The 17,226-nt window shown below is 42.2% G+C and overlaps 1 pseudogene; it reads left to right on the top strand.

Moving 5' to 3' along the window:
• Positions 1–16,329: 16,329 nt before the first annotated feature.
• On the top strand, positions 16,330–16,764 carry LOC125354940 (annotated as a pseudogene).
• Positions 16,765–17,226: the final 462 nt, after the last annotated feature.

The raw sequence follows: 17,226 nt of genomic DNA, 5'->3' as shown, positions 1-17,226 counted from the left end.
ATAACCATGATGCTCTTAAAGCGACTGGAGAAACAAGAAAAAATTGAATCTAAAATGACTAGGAAGACAGAGATCACAAAGATTAAAGAAGAGATAAACCTGATTGAGAATATAAAGACCAATCAAAAAATAAATAAAACTAAAAGCTGGTTCTTTGAGAAAAATAAATAAAATTGACAGACCCCTTGCAAGATTTACAAAATAAAAAGAAGAAGAAGAAGAAGAAGAAGAAGAAGAAGAAGAAGAAGAAGAAGAAGAAGAAGAAGAAAAGAGACTCAGATCCATAAGATCAAGGACTCCACCAAAAAAATTACAACAAATAAACATGATATTCAAACAATTATAAGAAACTATTTCCAGAAGGTTTACTCACAAAAGAACAAAAATTTTACAGACATGGAGCAATTCTTAGAGAAGTAGAAACTGCCCAAACAGAATCAAGAAGAAATAAATCAATTAAATAAACCAATAACCTACAGGGAGATACAGGATGTAATCCAGAGCCTTCCAACAAAGAAAAGCCCAGGCCCGTATGGATTCACCAAAGAATTCTATAAAACCTTCAATGAGGAGCTAATACCAATACTCCTCAAACTCTTCCTTCAAATAGAAACAGAGGGACAAATCCCAAACTCATTCTATGAAGCTAATATCATACTCATCCCCAAACAAGGCAAAGACCCAACAAAAAAAAGAGAATTACAAACCATTATCACTAATGAACATAGATTCAAAGCTCCTTAAATATTAGCTAACAGGATCCAGAAACTGATCAAGAAAATTATATATCACAATCAAGTAGGCTTCATCCCACAGATGCATGGCTGGTTCAACATCGGCAAATCAATAAATGTAATTTGCCATGTCAACAGAGATAAGACCAAGAACCACATCATCATCTCAGCTGATGCCCAAAAAGCCTGTGACAAAATACAACACCCATACATGTTAATAGCCCTGGAGAGAACAGGAATAGAGGAAACATTCTTTAAAACAATAAAAACCATATACATCAGAACAACTGTTAATATCATATTAAGGGAGGAGAAACTAAAACCATTTCCCCTAAAATCAGGAACAAGACAATGATGCCCACTCTCCCTGCTTCTATTCAACGCAGTACTGGAATCCCTAGCCATAGCAGTAAGGCAAGAGGAGGACATCAAAGGGATCCACATTGGTAAAGAGGAAATAAAACTATCCCTATTTGCAGATGACATGATCTTATATCTGAAGGACCCAAAAAAATGCAGTCCCCAAACTCCTAGAACTAATAAACCATTTTGGCAAAGTAGCAGGATACAAAATCAACCCACAAAAATCAGCAGTTTTTCTGTACACCAGCAATGTACAAGCAGAAAAGGAAATTATGGAAATAATGCCATTTGCAATAGCTAAAAAAGAATAAATTACCTAGGGATTAACCTAACTAAAGACGTGAATGACCCCTTTAATGAGAATTATAAAAAACTAAAAAGGGAAATCAAAGAGGACACCAGGAGATGGAAAGACCTCCTATGCTCATGATTAGGCAGAATCAATATAGTGAAAATGGCCATATTGCCCAAAATATTATACAAATTCAATGCAATCCCCATCCAAATCCCAGCTACATTCTTCACTGAACTAGAGAAAAGTACCCAAAATTCATGAGGAACAGCAAAAAACCTAGAATAGCCAAAGCAACACAAGAAGGTGTATGGAAACAGCCTAGCAGAACACACTTAAATGCCTCCAAGTGACCACAGTTGTGTGAGGAAGGCCAGGAAAGTTCACTTGTGAAACTGTACCTCTCCAGAAAGAGCAGCCCCCCTAACCACCACAAAAAAAACCCTGCATAGAGCTGTGTGTGGGGGGGGGCGGGGGCTGCAGGTGCAGCTCTCATGTTGACTCCATCCATTCTGCCTGAATCACAAGACTCTGGCCACACCCTCTGTGTTCCTGTTTCTCTGACCAATGAGATACAAGCATTAAGGCCACGCCCACATTCCACACTATCTAGTAGTACTGGGATCCCCACTGTTGGCTCACACCACTAAAGCAGTTGAAGGAAGTAGAGGTAGTGAGTGGTGAATGTGCAAATTGAGTTGATTTTGGAGATATAGTTGGAGGTGGACTGAGTTATTGCCTATTGTTAGAATGATCCTGGGAATGTGGCTCCCCCACCTTCGCCAGCCCAGAGCTGGGTCTGAACAGAAAAGACAAAAAATACTAGCTGCAGGAAGAAAACTACTCCAAGAATGCCAGCAGAGGAATAGTGGTAGTTTACCTGCAGAATCCAAGAAAAAAAAGAAAATGAAAGAGGAGGTAACCCCAAGACAAACACCGCTGGGAACTCTACTTTACTCAAGGGTGCAACCAAGAGCCACTCAGACCCTGAGCCTCCCCCTCCCCTGAGCACTGTCAGAGCTGCCAGGGTCCAGAGTGTCATAGGTCCCAATAACACCGACGGCATGGAAAGGCACTGCCAACGCCTGATGCTTGCCTTGGACTACAGCAAAAGACACAACCAGCAGCTGTACAATGAGATCCAACAACTGAAGCAGGAAAAGAAAGACCTGCAACATCAACAGGGGAAAGAACATGAGAAGATGGACTGTGTGTTCAAAGCAGTGAAAGCAGATCTGGAGCAGCACGGGCTATCCATACAGATGTTGGCATCAGACAAACCCAGTTTACAATCTTCCCTGGCCCCCACGCAGCAGGTGGCCAATGAAAGCGCCCTGGAGCAGGAGGCTCTCACCAGCCACATGCAGGTCGCACAGCAGTGAGTGACAGAGCTCGAGCTCCAGTTGTCTGCGGTGTCCACCACGCAGAAGGAGACTGAGAACAACAACATAGAGCTCATGAAAGCCCTGAACCTCGTGCAGCTGCAGCTCCAGCAAAAGGCCAGAAGCTATGAAGATCTGGAGGACAAGAACACCAAGCTGCAGGGGTGGCTGGAAGTGCTTCTGACACAGAAGGCTGACATGAGGATCCAAATCCACAAGTGCCAAGAGGCACTGGTGGAGCGGGCAGAGTTGCAAAGACAACTAAACCACATGAAAGAGTTGGTGACAGCTTTAAAGGTGGAGAGAGACACCTTTGCAGAGGAGCTGAAGGCAGAGAGCTCCATGAAAAGGAGAAGGTGCAGCAGCTCTCAGAGTAGGTGAGCCAGCTGAGAGAGGAGAAAGAGCTGGGGGTGAGGCAGGTGTGGGAGCTAAAGAACAACCTGGTGGAGCTGAGAGCTCAGCTGGCAGAGCTGCAGCCCCCGCAGCCCCCCACATGGCCATCTGAGGCTGAGCAGCAGCTGCAGGCCCAGGCCCTGCAGTTGCAGAAGGAGCTCAAGAGCCTGGAAGAGCAACTGCACATGCAGCTGGAGGAGCTGGAGGAGCCTTGGCCTCCAGAACCTGGAGCAGCGGCAACAGCTGGGGGTCCTGGAGAAGAAAGCCGAGGAATGGGACCAGCATTCTGAGGCTCGACTGAAGATCGTCGAGATGATGGAGAAAGAACAGGAGACCAAGAGGCGCACACTGGTGCACAACCAAGAGCTGAAAGAGGAGCTGGCCCAGCTGCAGGATGCCGTGCAGAGGCTGAGCACTAAGAAGGAGGAGCTTGCCAGCCTCCTGCGCTCAGAGCATCAAGAGAAGACAAGCCTGCGGGAGAAGCTGGAGGAGCTGGAGGAGAAGGTAGTGTCAGAAGGCAAAGAGATGGCTGAGCTGAAGAACCAAGCAGCTGAGGACCTGCAGGAGCTGCGTAACAAGTACCTGGCCCAGGTGCAGGAGGTCATAGCCACCCGTGAACAGCACAGGGCCTCCCACCAGCAGCTGACCTCCAAGAAGGAGGCCCTGCAGCAGCACCTGCGGAAGCAGAGCCATCTGCTGGAGCAGCTGAATCAGGAGCAGGGGCGGCACAAGTTGCTGGCCCAGATGGAAAGGGAGAAGTTCCAGGACACTCTGAAGTGTCTGGAAGCCACAAGACGTGAGAATGCTCAGCTGCGGGCCCAGCTGAGCACCCTGGCCTTCTCGAGGGAAGGGGAAGGCCTAAGCAAAGAAGGAGACAAGGGTGAGGAGGCGACTCCCCCTGCTGGGACTGTCCCAGAGGACGTGGACAACCCACAAAGCATGTGGGATTTTTACATGGAAGCACTGTCCATTGCACAATGCAAGAAGGTGAGGCTCAGCCGGCAGCTGCAGGAGCAGCAGGCCCACTGTGGGTGTCTGAGCCAGCTGGCAGCCCAGTGCCAGAGAAACCTGGAGAGCCAGGCTTCCTTCCCCAAGCGCTGGCTCCATGGCCTGTTGGGCGGGAGGAAGCAGGAGATACAAGCGCCTAAGAAGAACCTGCACATCTCCTTCCCCGAAGACCTGGCTGACAAGGTGGACGCCCAGAGTCGAGTGGATGACCTGGAACATCGCTGCAGCCAGCTGTCCCAACACTTAGCCGCCATCGAAGAGACCATCGTGTTGTACAAAGAACAGATGGACGTCCTGGAGAAGCTGTGTCAGGAGAAAGACGAGTTTGTCAGCCAGCTGTCGGAGAAGAAAATGAGGATGAAGGAGCTGAAGGAGCTGCTGCTGCGCCTTACAGGGGAGGGCACGGAGTGCCAGGACAAAGTGCTGGCAGTCGCCTAGGTCTCTGTTGCCAAGGTCCCCTAACACCTCTCGGGCCCCCTCAAGATGGAAGTTGTGCAGGAGCAGCGAGAGCATGAAGCCATGTATCTTAACGAAAAGTTGGGGCCTGTCCCTGCAGAGGCTGGGGTGCCTGGGTCCCTGGAGAACCCCACTGTGGAGCCTCCTGTGCTGTTCCTACCTGCCATCCAGCTCCACCAAGAGCCTGCAGGCTTGGGTCAGGAGCCCTGCCTCCCTTTCTTCTACAAGACTGGTAGAAATGATACATTTGGAATATTTACTATTTAAAGAGCTGGCTGCCACTGTCTAGAGAACTGTCCTTCTGTGTACTTTGGGACATGGCAACTGGGTGGCAGGCCTTTCCTCAGGCTTTGTTTTAACGGGGGCTAGACAGGGCAGCCACTACTGAGTGGTGGCCAAACTTCACAAACAGTCTATTGGTTGCTAGCCAAGTTGCCCAGGTGACGTTTATTACAAAGACTAAATTTTTTCCAAAGGAGAGGCCTCATAAGGACGTGGGTTTTGCTTAGTATATTGTGTTAGTGATGTTATTTTATGAATTACTTACACATTAGCATACCGGTATTTTGTGAGATATCTTATCCTGATTTATGGAGTAGTATTCATGATTCTTTAATTTTTTGAGGAGAAATTTTTATTTTTTCCTCAAAAGAGTCATTTCATTATTTTATAGTATATGTTGGTGCATTCATGCATTTTTGATATTGTTCACCAGGAACAAAAATTCTTTTTTAAAACTTTTAATATGGTAAAATGGCGTTACAGTGAGCTGAGAAAATAGCACAAACAAAAGAAGAATATGTTATTAAACCTGAAAGTTTGGAACAAAGAAATAGGAATAATATAACAAATGGAGGTTTTTAGTAGTGGAAAAATATACAACCAAGTACTGTAATGTAATGGAGAATGATACTCAATTATGATAAAAAATAATACTCAATGTCTATAATGGGAATGTCAAGCATTCACTTTTTCACTTATCAATTGCTGAAGTGATAAATGTAGCATATTGTTCATTGAATCAAATAAAATATTAAAATTAATGTACTCATTCTGTGTGTGTATGTGTGTGTGTGTGTGTGTGTGTGTGTGTGTGTGTGTGTGTTGGGCTGCAGCCTTGACCTTAGGGACTGGACATTGTCCCTGGGGTGTCCCCTGTGGCTTTTTAGTGCCTAGAGATGAGTCTCACAGACTTTCCTGTTCGCTGGTTTCTGTAGTGATCTTCATATCTCACCCTCCTGAGTAGATAGGGCTACTCTGGTGAGACCATGCTGCCCAGCTCCCTGGCTCGCTTCTCTGTGTTTGTCTCTTTTTGGTGTAGGTCCTCAGGCTAAAAATCAGTTTGGGCGCCTTCCTCACAGTTAACTCTCCACTTTGATGCTTAATTGACAAGAAAAATCTTGAGGATTCTTAACCTGGGTTGGCTTTGAGCTTCAATTTTCAGATCTTAAACTCTTGAGTAGCTAAGATTAAAATGTGAACCCACAGTGCCCAACATATTCACTCTGTTTTAACATAAACCTAGTATAAATTTAAAAATTTTAAATGTATCCTCTTGTTGGGGTCACTGCTGGCATAAATTCTGGGTTCGGGACACAACATGAGTGACATGTTCAACGAGTGCACACTTTCTATGGTGAAGACAGTGCCACCTCCAGTCCTCACACTGAAATAGACATGTGACAGATATTGCCTGAGTGCATTATGATGTCCACGTTAGTGACTGCCCTACTGATCCTTTCACAAATAAAGCTGTCTGTCTTTCCATAGAAGATTAGTCCATTCTCTATTTCTTTGAATATGGGATAGCTTTGAAACTTCTTGTAACCAGAAGAAACTGGTGAAAGGGATGCTGCTTAGTTTGTATAACCAGTGATGAGTGCTTCTTTTCCATTTGCTCTTGCAAACTAATGATCAGGGGGTAAAGAAACTGGCAAGAGATTACTGGAGAGACAAGATGATATACGTTACATAGGATGAGCCTTGTAGGACCTTGGCACCCTCGCTGAACAACCTAAGAGTGTTCCAAGCAAATCACAGACTGAAAGGTGGAACCATAAGAAGTAAGTTTGGGTTTTTGCAGTGATATTATTAATAAAATATGCTTTTTATTTTGCAAAACAACTGGGAACGGCAATAAAACCCAGAATGTTTCCTGCCCTCTGTGAACTGAATGTGTCATGTACGTGTGTGACGCAAAAGTACTAAATAATTTTAGCATTATATTTAGATCAGGGCAGGAGGTGTTTCTTAATGGCAGTACTGAATTGAACTCAAAACATTGCACTTGGTAAGGAAGAACTCGCCTCTTGACCCCTGCTTCTAGTCCATTATGACACTGATCAAGTTTTTCTTTCATTTATTTTTGTTGCCTGTCCTAGGGCTTGAACTCAGGCCTGGGCACTGTGCCTGAACTTTTTGCTCAAGGCTAGTACACTACCACTTCAGCCATAGCTCCACTTTTAGCTTTTTTGGTAGTTAATTGGAGCTAAGATTCTCACAGACTCTTGCCTGGCCTGGCTTCTGTTGGTGATGTTCAGATGTTCAGATCTCAGCCTCTTGATTAGCTATGATTACGAGCCTGAGCCACTGGCACCAGGTAACACTGATGATCTTGAGTCTTGTTCCCTGACTAGGCCTGCTTTGGAACTACATTCCACCCCCTTTATAATCTCTGCTGGCCCTGGGATGACAGATGTGCACCACTGTGCCTGGTTTCTTCTGTTGAAATAGAGTCTCCTGCTCTTTTTCCCCTGGGTTGACCTGTGCTTATGATGCTTCCATTCCCTGGCTTTGTACAGCTGAAATGACAGGTGCGTCCAACAGCACCTGCTGCAGTTTGCAATGCCAACTCGTACCCTTTTTGCTTAAGTTGTTTATGAACCTTCATGCTCCTGCTCATAGCCTCCCAAGTAGCTTAAGAGTATGAGTGAAGCAGGTTTGAAACTCACTTTGGGCGGGTGTTTTAGTGTGCTATCCTGTGGTCCTTGTTGGGCCTCACCAAGGGGGGGCCTACAGCTTAGGACTAGGATCTCAGGCTCAGTCCTGCTGAGGAAGCACTCGCTACTGCTTCACAGTTGTTTTCTTCAGCAACTGCTTCTATGTATGGTGGCCTTCAGTCCTTTCTTGATGAGGAGAACAGCAGCCAGTCCAGCATTCCAGTCCTGGCTCTCCTTAAAGACAGATGCACAGGGATAACTATTCCTTCCAATTTGAGCATAGGAAGCAAAGAGAAGTTTCAGTATGGAAAATTTACCTAGGCAGTGGCACCTTAGAAAACCTTTTAATCTCCCCAGACTAGACTTCCTCACTTCTCTCCAAAGGTAGGATACAAGGGCCTATGGGCACTTTAACCTCCACTTGTTTTTCCTAGTGTGCATCAGGGGTTCCTTGGGTGGTTTTCTTCTCTGTGGTTCCAGTATCCAGCTTACAATGTCATCCTGGCCCAATATCAGGATCCCTTCAGTCTCCAATTGGCCATTTGTACTCTGTGGCTCTCCTGTCTGGGTACTCTCTCTTACTAGGTCCCTCATTTACATTTCCCCTACAATAGTTAAATCCCTGGTAGTCTGCAGCAGCTCAGCTGCTAAATCATGAGTCATTCAGCTAGAAAGCCAGCCACTGAAGTTTTGAACTGGCACTACTGGGAGAGCTTTAAGAAAACTTTGTCCTTGGCACTATAGGAACCCCTGAAAGTAAAAGATGAGCAAGGACACTAGGAGGAACACAGCACTGATTCGTGCTGACTCTGCCACTTCCCCTCAGGGTCTTCCCAAATGAAGGAGGCCTGTTTATGCCAGTTGCATGGGATTTTGATCTCTGAAGTGAAAATGTTTGCCATATAGAAAAGAGTGTTTACAAGGCCACCAAATGTAAGGAGATGGGATCTCCAAGACCTAAATCTGCCTCCCACAGGAAAGTGTTCAGGGCTGTCTGCAGAGTATGGAAGTAAGGGTGTGCTGTGTGGGAAGGGTATCTGAAGCCAAAGGAAGAGAGTGATTGAGGCCTTTGTATTCATGGTCCAACTCTATGGCTCCGCATTGGTGCAAGTTCAACAAGTGGCAGCAATAGGGTCCTCTCGGAGTGGATTTTTTAGCCTTCTGATTTCCAAAGGTCCCACTAAGACACTTGCCAAGACCCAAGTGCAAGGATGGTAGCTGCAACATATTTGAGCTACCTTCAGATTCCTGACAAAGGAACACTCAAGATTATCATATATCTGAGAGGATGTCTGTGGTAGAGTAATTGGGTGTAAATTGCCCAACTATGTTCTCTAAAACATGATAAAAGTGAATAACTCAAGGCAAGGGGAGCAAAGTGTGCTTTTCCATTTCTAGAGTGTCATCAGCAACACAGAAAGCAACTCATTAATATCAAAGCAGCAAAATAGAATTATTTTAGGATCTAAATAGCGTTAGTGCTTAAGACAAAATCACATATGATCAAAATTGTACTTCAGCTTCCCTTAATGCCTGCAAACACAACCATAAACCAGATAGCACTGCTTTGGTCAACAATAGATAAATACATGAGGGTGAGCACACAGAGGATTGTGTAGCTGAAGGATTGCCATTACACAATGACATCAAATGCAGCGCAATATATGTGGTGATGCTTGTTGGACATCCTCTTTCTTTCTTTTGTTTTTTTTTTCACTGCCTATATTTATTTATTATTGTGAAGGTGATGTACAGGGGGGCTACAGTTATGTAAGGAAATGAGTACAACTCCTGAACATTGTTACCCCCTCCCTCATTTTCTCTGTCATCCCTCTCCTCCCAAGAGGAGCTTGAAGCCATGCATCTTAATGAAAATGTGGGGTCTGTCCCTGCAGAGGCTGGGGTGCCTGGACCCCTGGAGAACCCCACTGCAGAGCCTCCTGTGCCACTGCTACCTTCCATGCAACTCCACCAAGAGCCTGCAGGCTTGGGCGAGGAGCCCTGTCTCCCGTTCTTCTACAAGGCTGAAGGGAGGGATGCATTTGGAATAATTACTGTCTAAAGCTCTGGGTTACTATCCTATAAAATGTACGTTTGCACATGATATTTTAATTATAATTGGGTGATGAGTGTAAAGGAGTAACTGGGAGCTGCTGGACAGTCATGTAGGAGCCAACTGGTAGGCAGAAAAAGGGCTCAGGTGAGAGTTATTACAAGGAATAACTTCCTTAGGAAAGAAGATGGGGAGCAACAGCGTAATTTAGTGATATAATTTTATGACTTCTATATTAGTAAACTCACGACAGTGTTTTCTGATATAATCTTATGCTAATTTTATGGAGTATTTTTAATTCAGTGTCTCAAATGAGTTATTTCAGTACTCAATGTTACATATTGTTTCTTTCATGAATTGTTCACAATCATGCTCTGTGCCATTAACAGTGAATTCTCTCTTGTTTGTATTTTAATGTACAACAGTGGGTACACTGATGCAATGGCAACCCAGTAAAACTTGAACAACAAGAAAAGGTTAAATTTGACCATTCAGAAAAAAGTTACTTAAATCAGTGTATGTGTGCTCTAATTAAAAATATATAGCAAAGAAATTCAGAAATATAATGCAAAATAATACACAGTTATAAGACATCTATAGTGAGAATATCAAGCATTTGAAATGTTGTTATGTATTATTCATATATGTGTGATAATTGATATTGTGGCACATTGTTCATTGAATAACAATATTAAAATTCATCCATTCTCTTTCTTCATTTACACTCTGCTTGAATATGTTAGTAAATTAAAAATTGCTGGGCACCGGTGGCTGATGCCTGTAATTCTAGCTACTCAGGAGGCTGAGGTCTGAGTATAGCTGTTGGAAGCCAGCTGGGACAGATAAGTCCACATGAGACTCTTGTTTCCAATTAACCACTCAAAACTGAAAGTGGAGCTGTGACTCAAAGCAGTAGAGTGCAAGCCTTGAGCAAAAAGAGCTCAGAGACAGAGCCAAGGCCCGAGTCCAAGCTTTATGACTGACGGGAGAGAGAGAGAGAGAGAGTGAAAGAGAGAGAGAGCAAAAGAAAGAAAGGAGGAAATAAGAAACAACAGTTGAAAAATGGTGGCTGGTTGCTGGGTGGCTCTCATCAGTAATAGAAGCTACCCAAGAGGCTGAGATCTGAAGATTGTGGTTTGAAGCCATGAAAGGCAGAAAAAGTCCAAGAGACACTTACTTCCAATTAATCACCTAAAGAGCTGGAAGCAGAGCTGTACCTCCAGAGACAGAGTACTAATTCTGAGCATAAAAACTCAGGGACATTTCTCTACCTATAATCATGATCTTATTGATTTCAATGGGTAGGACATCTTTGAGGATTTTCTGTAATGCTGGTTTGGTGGAGACACATTCTTTCAGTTTTTTCTTGCTGTGGAAGGTTATTTGACTTTCTATGTTCATCTCAGCACAATTTGTTATCACTAAAAGGTGGAACAAACCAAGATGCCCCTCAATAGAGGAGTGGATCAAGAAAATGTGGTATATATACACAATGGAATTCTATGCCTCTATAAAAATGAATGACATTGCCCCATTCATAAGGAAATGGAAGGACTTGGAAAAAAGCAATACTAAGTGAAGTGAGCCAGACCCAAAGAAACATAGACTGTATGGTTTCCCTCACTGGAAATAGGACATGTCTAGGATAGTTACTGGAAGATCACAATAACTCAATAGCTATGTCCATATGAACACATAAGTTGATGCGTAGCGAAATGAACTGCAAGTTATGGAAACAAGTGGTATCTCATTGTTATTTTCAACATACCATGTAAAAATTATTCCCTTTTCCTTTTTCTTCCTGTGGTTTTACCCCTGATGTCATCGTAAAGGATTTTGGTACCCTGGATATTGTATATACATGTGTTGGAACTAGAGAGGGGAAAGGGAATACCATAATGGAGAGACAAGGGATAAAAAGACAAACAAATGAAACAGCAATAATTACAAAAGTATATGGTGTAAACCACCTATACAACTCATGGGGGGAGAGGGAAATGGGGATGTGGGGAAAAATGAGGGAGGAGGTAACAAGTCTGGTATGAAATGTATGCACTGCCTTACATATGAAACTGTAACCCGGCTGTACATCACTTGAACAATAAAGAAATGAAAAAACAAGCAACAACAACAACAAAACCTTCAGGGACAGTGGCTAGGACCTGAGCTCAAGCCACAAGGAAGGCACCAGAGAGAGAGAGAGAGAGAGAGAGAGAGAGAGAGAGAAACACTTGTTGTGACAAAATTTCTTTCTGGTTTGGACAGTGCTGGTATAGCTTTGTGGTTAATGACACAAAACTAGTGGCATGTGACAGGAAGAAATTTTCAAGTTTCCCATGATGTAAACCTCCTTGCCTCCAGTCTTTCCATTGGAGAAGAGTCATAACAAAATTTCCCTGGATAGATTGAAGTTGCTTTGTGACTGCCATATTTCTTTTCTTCTGAATAAGCTAGTCTCTCTTCCCATTCTCAAGAGAGAATGCAGTCCATTCTCTCTTTCTTTGTATTTGGCTTGGCTTTGTAACCTTTGTGACCAGAAGAAAGTGATGGAAATGATGCTGTTGAGTGTAGCCTGTAAAGGCACTGCCGTTAGTTTTGCTCATATGTACTAATGGCCAAAGTGTAAAGAAACTTCTTCTAGAATGTTTTGGTGGGGAGAAGATGACAATGAGATCCTCTTAAGTGTCTGACACAAGAGGAGGCTTCTTAGATTCAAATAGGGAGCACCTACACTTTGCCTATCACTTAACTTTTCTCATGGAATGGCAAAAGGATTTACCTTGTGGCTATTGTGTAACTTTTTAGCACAGGTGCCCTTGATAGAGACCATTCTGGCTCACTAAGCCTCATACCTAATCCTGTGCCTTACCACCACATCACTAAGTTGCTTATTTACTGCTGTTTTACACACCGCCCCTCCCCCCAGTACTTTTTGGCCTCTTTGCAACAAGAAATCATACCATAGAGCAAAAGAAAGAAAATAGTTTGAAGAGACCTAACAAATATGAGAGCTAGAGTCAGATGTGGAAGGAATGTTATAATTATCAGACTTTTTAGTATAATCAAACTTTTTTAAAGTAATAACTAAAATGAATTTTGGTCTTTGTTAAGGAAGTTCTGTCCTGTGCCAAGGATCCTAAGTGTTTCTCCTACTCTTTCTTTTAGTGTTTTCTGTTTCTATTTCGAGGTCTTTGATCCATTTGCAAATGAATTTGGTACAGGGTGATATATAATATAGGATCTAGTTTTTTTGTTGTTGCATGTGTTGAACCAGTTTTGCCAGCACCATTTGTTAAAGAGGCTATTTTCCTATTTTTTTAGCTCCTTTATCAAAGATTAAGTAGGCATAGTTCTGTGGGTTCATTTTGGGGTCTTCAATTCTGTTCGATTGGTCTTCAGGCCTGTTCTGGTGCCACTACCAAGCTGTTTTTTTTTACTATAGCTTTATAATACAGCTTGAAGTTTGGTATTGTAATTCCTCCAGCACTGTTCTTTCTACTTAGGATTATTTTTGGTATTCGGGGTCTTTTATTGTTCCATATGAATTTCTGGATTGCTTCCTCTATTTCATTAAAAAATGGTGTTGGGATATTAATGGGTATTGCATTGAATTTGTAGATAGCTTTTGGCAACTAAACAACTGCATAGACCAACTAGACTTAATTGACATCTACAGAATATTCCATCCAGCAACACCAGTGTATACATTCTTTTCCGTAGCACATATAACATTCTCCAAAATAGATCACATCTTAGGGCACAAAGAAAATCTGTACAAATTCAGAAGTATCAAAATCATTCCCTGCATTCTCTCAGACCACAATGGAATAAAATTAGAGCTCAACTCAAACAGCCACCACAGAAAAACCATAGAATTCATGGAGACTAAACAACACTGAACCATCACTGGGTCATTGAAGAAACTAGAACAGAAATTAAAATGTTCATAGAATTCAACCAAGATGAGTACACAGCAAAGGCATTTCTCAGAGGAAAATTTATATCTCTGAGTGCCTACACTGACAAACTGGAGAAACAGAAACTCAACACCTTAAGGAAGCAACTTAATCTCCTCATAAGAGAAGACGCTAATTTAATATGTTCACTCAATTTGAATTCTGAACCTGTGAAATAATATTAATAGGAAATCTGGCTTGGCTGTGGTTTTTGGACTGTCAGCTATGGCCTAGACAAGATAAAAGCCACAAACAACCAAGATTAATGCATAGAGCAGTGGAGAAAAACCAAGCCTTTGTCCTTGAGCTGTTACTTGGTGGAGAAAAGAAGTTGTCCACATTTTCTGTGGACCTCTTTGTTGCAGAATCACACAAGACCTTAAAATGAGTACTTCTGAGTGAATCAGATCCTCCATTCTTAGCAATCACCCAGGTGAATCTTAATGAATAATGAAATTTGAGCCATACATGGTTAGAATTTTTTTATTGTGCTGCTGTGCAAACTCTGGTAGTGTTGGTAGTGATTAAAAACTAATGATGGGGCTGGGGATATAGCCTAGTGGCAAGAGTGCCTGCCTCGGATACACGAGGCCCTAGGTTCGATTCCCCAGCACCACATATACAGAAAACGGCCAGAAGTGGCGCTGTGGCTCAAGTGGCAGAGTGCTAGCCTTGAGCGGGAAGAAGCCAGGGACAGTGCTCAGGCCCTGAGTCCAAGGCCCAGGACAGGCCAAAAAAAAAAAAAAAACTAATGCTTTCTTTACATTCAAACTTTATTTGCAAATAGGGTTGTTGCTTCTTAAACCAGGCCTATGAATTCCCATTCCTTCTCTACAATCCACATATACCCATATTCTCACACCATTTACTTCTGATCATTCATTCATTCACTTACTCATTCGCCAGACATTGACAACGCAGCCTCTCTAACTCTTTTAAAGGTAAATGTTATAAAAAGAAATCTTATCATTACCTTCCTGAAGGATAGTGTCTTCATTTTGTTTTGTTTTTAAATTATATTTTCCTAATTCCCCATATTGTTGGCAGTCCCCACACACCATGCAGCTTTATTTTACTTGTTTTCCTGTCACCCATGGCAACTATTTAATTTGTGACTAAGTGACATTTATGGCTTTGAACTTGCTTGTTTTGTGTCTCCACATGCACTGGAGTCCCAATATGCATTGACAATGTGTATGTGCTTATCAAAGTGTCCTTGGGAACTGAAATAACATGTGAAACTCATTTGTTATTTGCCAACAAACACCATAACACTGTCCCTGATTCTATCCTTTGGATAGATTTCTAGTTTATCTTATATGTGAGAAATGACCTTATAACCTGTGTGTGACAGTTGTTTTGGTTTTATTAAGTGCCCTGCTAGCTGGCGATATAGGGGCATTACTCATAGATATTTGTTTGCTACCCCAGTAAGCCAAGAAAATTTATTTTTATAAATTTAACCACAGTGTCTGTCTTCTCCTGCATGTCATTTAAAAGTAGTCAGTAGAGTAAGGAAAAAGTTGGCAATTGTGGCTTTAGATGAAGGGGGAAAAGATGGATTGTCAGGATGGACCCAAAAAGTGAAAACTGTAAGATGCACATCACTGGGGAAAAAGTGAGCTTGGCAAAAACAAACTATAAATGCAAATCAAAAGAATATTTATTCTCTTTTCGTTTAGAGGAAGAATTAGTTTATACTCCTTCATCTACCTTTCCCCAAAGCATCTAGGAAAGGAGACATAGTACAAATCCATCAAGCCATCTGAGGTGTACCCTACAAAAAAGCCACTCCATTTTTGTCATGTGAAAATACTTCATGGTCAAGACAATTTAATGAATTCTTCACTGGGCACCAGAGGCTTATACCTATAATGCCTATAATGCTAGCTACATATGAGGCTGGCTGAAATATGAGGATCATGGTTCAAAGCCAGCTTGGGCAAGAAAGTCTCAGATCTTCAATTAACCACCAGAACCCTAGAAGTAGCACTGTGGCCTAAGTGGGAGGATACCACCAGCTTTGTGTAGAAAAGCTCAGGGACAGTGCCCAGGACCTGCATTCAAGCGCCAGTACTGGCACAAACAAATAAGAATGAATTTGTCATCATCTACTGTTTTTCTCCTGGCTATACTGAGATCCAAATTTGTTATTTAATTGGTGGCTCTCGTTATGGTTGGTTGAATTTAAGAAAAATGTAATGAAGTATATTGAATATAACCCTGCATAGTGACACCACAGCAAATACAATCTCTTTCCTTTTTCACAAAGAGTTTGTCTTCTAAATGCCACTTCTAGAGAAGCCAGAGGGTACATTTTGGTTAAGCATATATATGGGTATATGAGTTAGGTTCTAGCTAGGTAGGAGCAGAGTTCAGCTAGTTCAAACTGTAGATAGTAGGCAATTATTCTCTTACTTAAGAGGTCTTCACACTTTTGTATGGGTCCAAAGAATCATGTGGTGACTTGCTCTTTTTCTTTTATTTGTTTTTCAAAGATGCCTAGAAATAAGAGGAAACAAAAAAATGGTAACTGAAAGTTGGCTATTGGAGAATGCCTAAGCCATACTGTGCTCGAAAGAAGACAGGAAGATTTTAGTTTCAGCTAGATAAACTTGGGCAAATTACTCAATTTTTTTTGTTTCAGTTTTATATTATTACAATGGAAGGAATACCCCTACTATGTTAATAAAAGACAGTTATAATTGAATTAATGGCTCTTTTCGGGCATCACTGAAGCAGGAGAGGCCAAAATGAAGTTTCATCCCTTTGTCACTTCTGACCCAAGCAAGAACCGGAAAAGGCATTTCAATGCACCCTCCCACATTTGAAGAAAGATTGGCTTCCCCTCTTTCCAAAGAGCTGAGACAGAAGTATACTGTGCAGTCTTTGCCTATCTGAAAGGATGATGAAGTGCAGATTATGCTAGGGCACTATAAAGGTCAACACATTGGCAGAGTGGTCCAGGTTTACAGGAAGAAATATGTCATCTACACCGAACAGAAACATCAGGAAAAGGCCAATGGTACCACTGTCAACGTGGGCATTCACCCCAGTAGGTGGTTATTATCAGGCTGAAACTGGACAAAGACCACAAAAAGATCCTGGAATGGAAAGCCAAATTCCATCAAGTAGGAAAGGAAAAGGGCAAATATAAGGAAGAAACAATTGAGAGGATGCAGGAATGAAGTTATCTTATAAGTGGCTTTTATTAAAAAAAACTTAAATAAATATTGAATTAATGACAAATTATTTGAAGTAGGAAACTGGAAATGATGCTAGTGGACATCAGTGGGGGTATGGCTGGTAACCTGTGGGTCATCCCTTCCATGGAGCACTGTGTAGCTGGTGGGAAGCATGCCTCCAGAGGCAGTCCAAGGAGAGACAGATGATGGATTTGATCAGCATAAATAATGTCATTAGCTGAAATTTTTAGCATATGTAAGAAATCCCAAGTCCACAACAAAGCAAAAGAATTACACCTCTTTTCTACTGTTGGGGAGTATTGTTAAACTGACAACTTTAAAGTTGTTTTTTTTTAAAGGAAATAATTAAGCAATTGTCCTGAGGTTTTTGTAGGTTTATAGTATAGAGTAAGCAAATAGACCAAATGCCACTTGTTATGCAGAAGGAATGATGTAATTAAAAAT

Source organism: Perognathus longimembris, chromosome 1 (assembly GCF_023159225.1).
Source record: "Perognathus longimembris pacificus isolate PPM17 chromosome 1, ASM2315922v1, whole genome shotgun sequence".
NCBI classification, from domain to species: domain Eukaryota; kingdom Metazoa; phylum Chordata; class Mammalia; order Rodentia; family Heteromyidae; genus Perognathus; species Perognathus longimembris.
The sequence above is the reverse complement of the archived record's forward strand: the minus strand, read 5'-3'. Positions and strand labels throughout refer to the sequence as shown.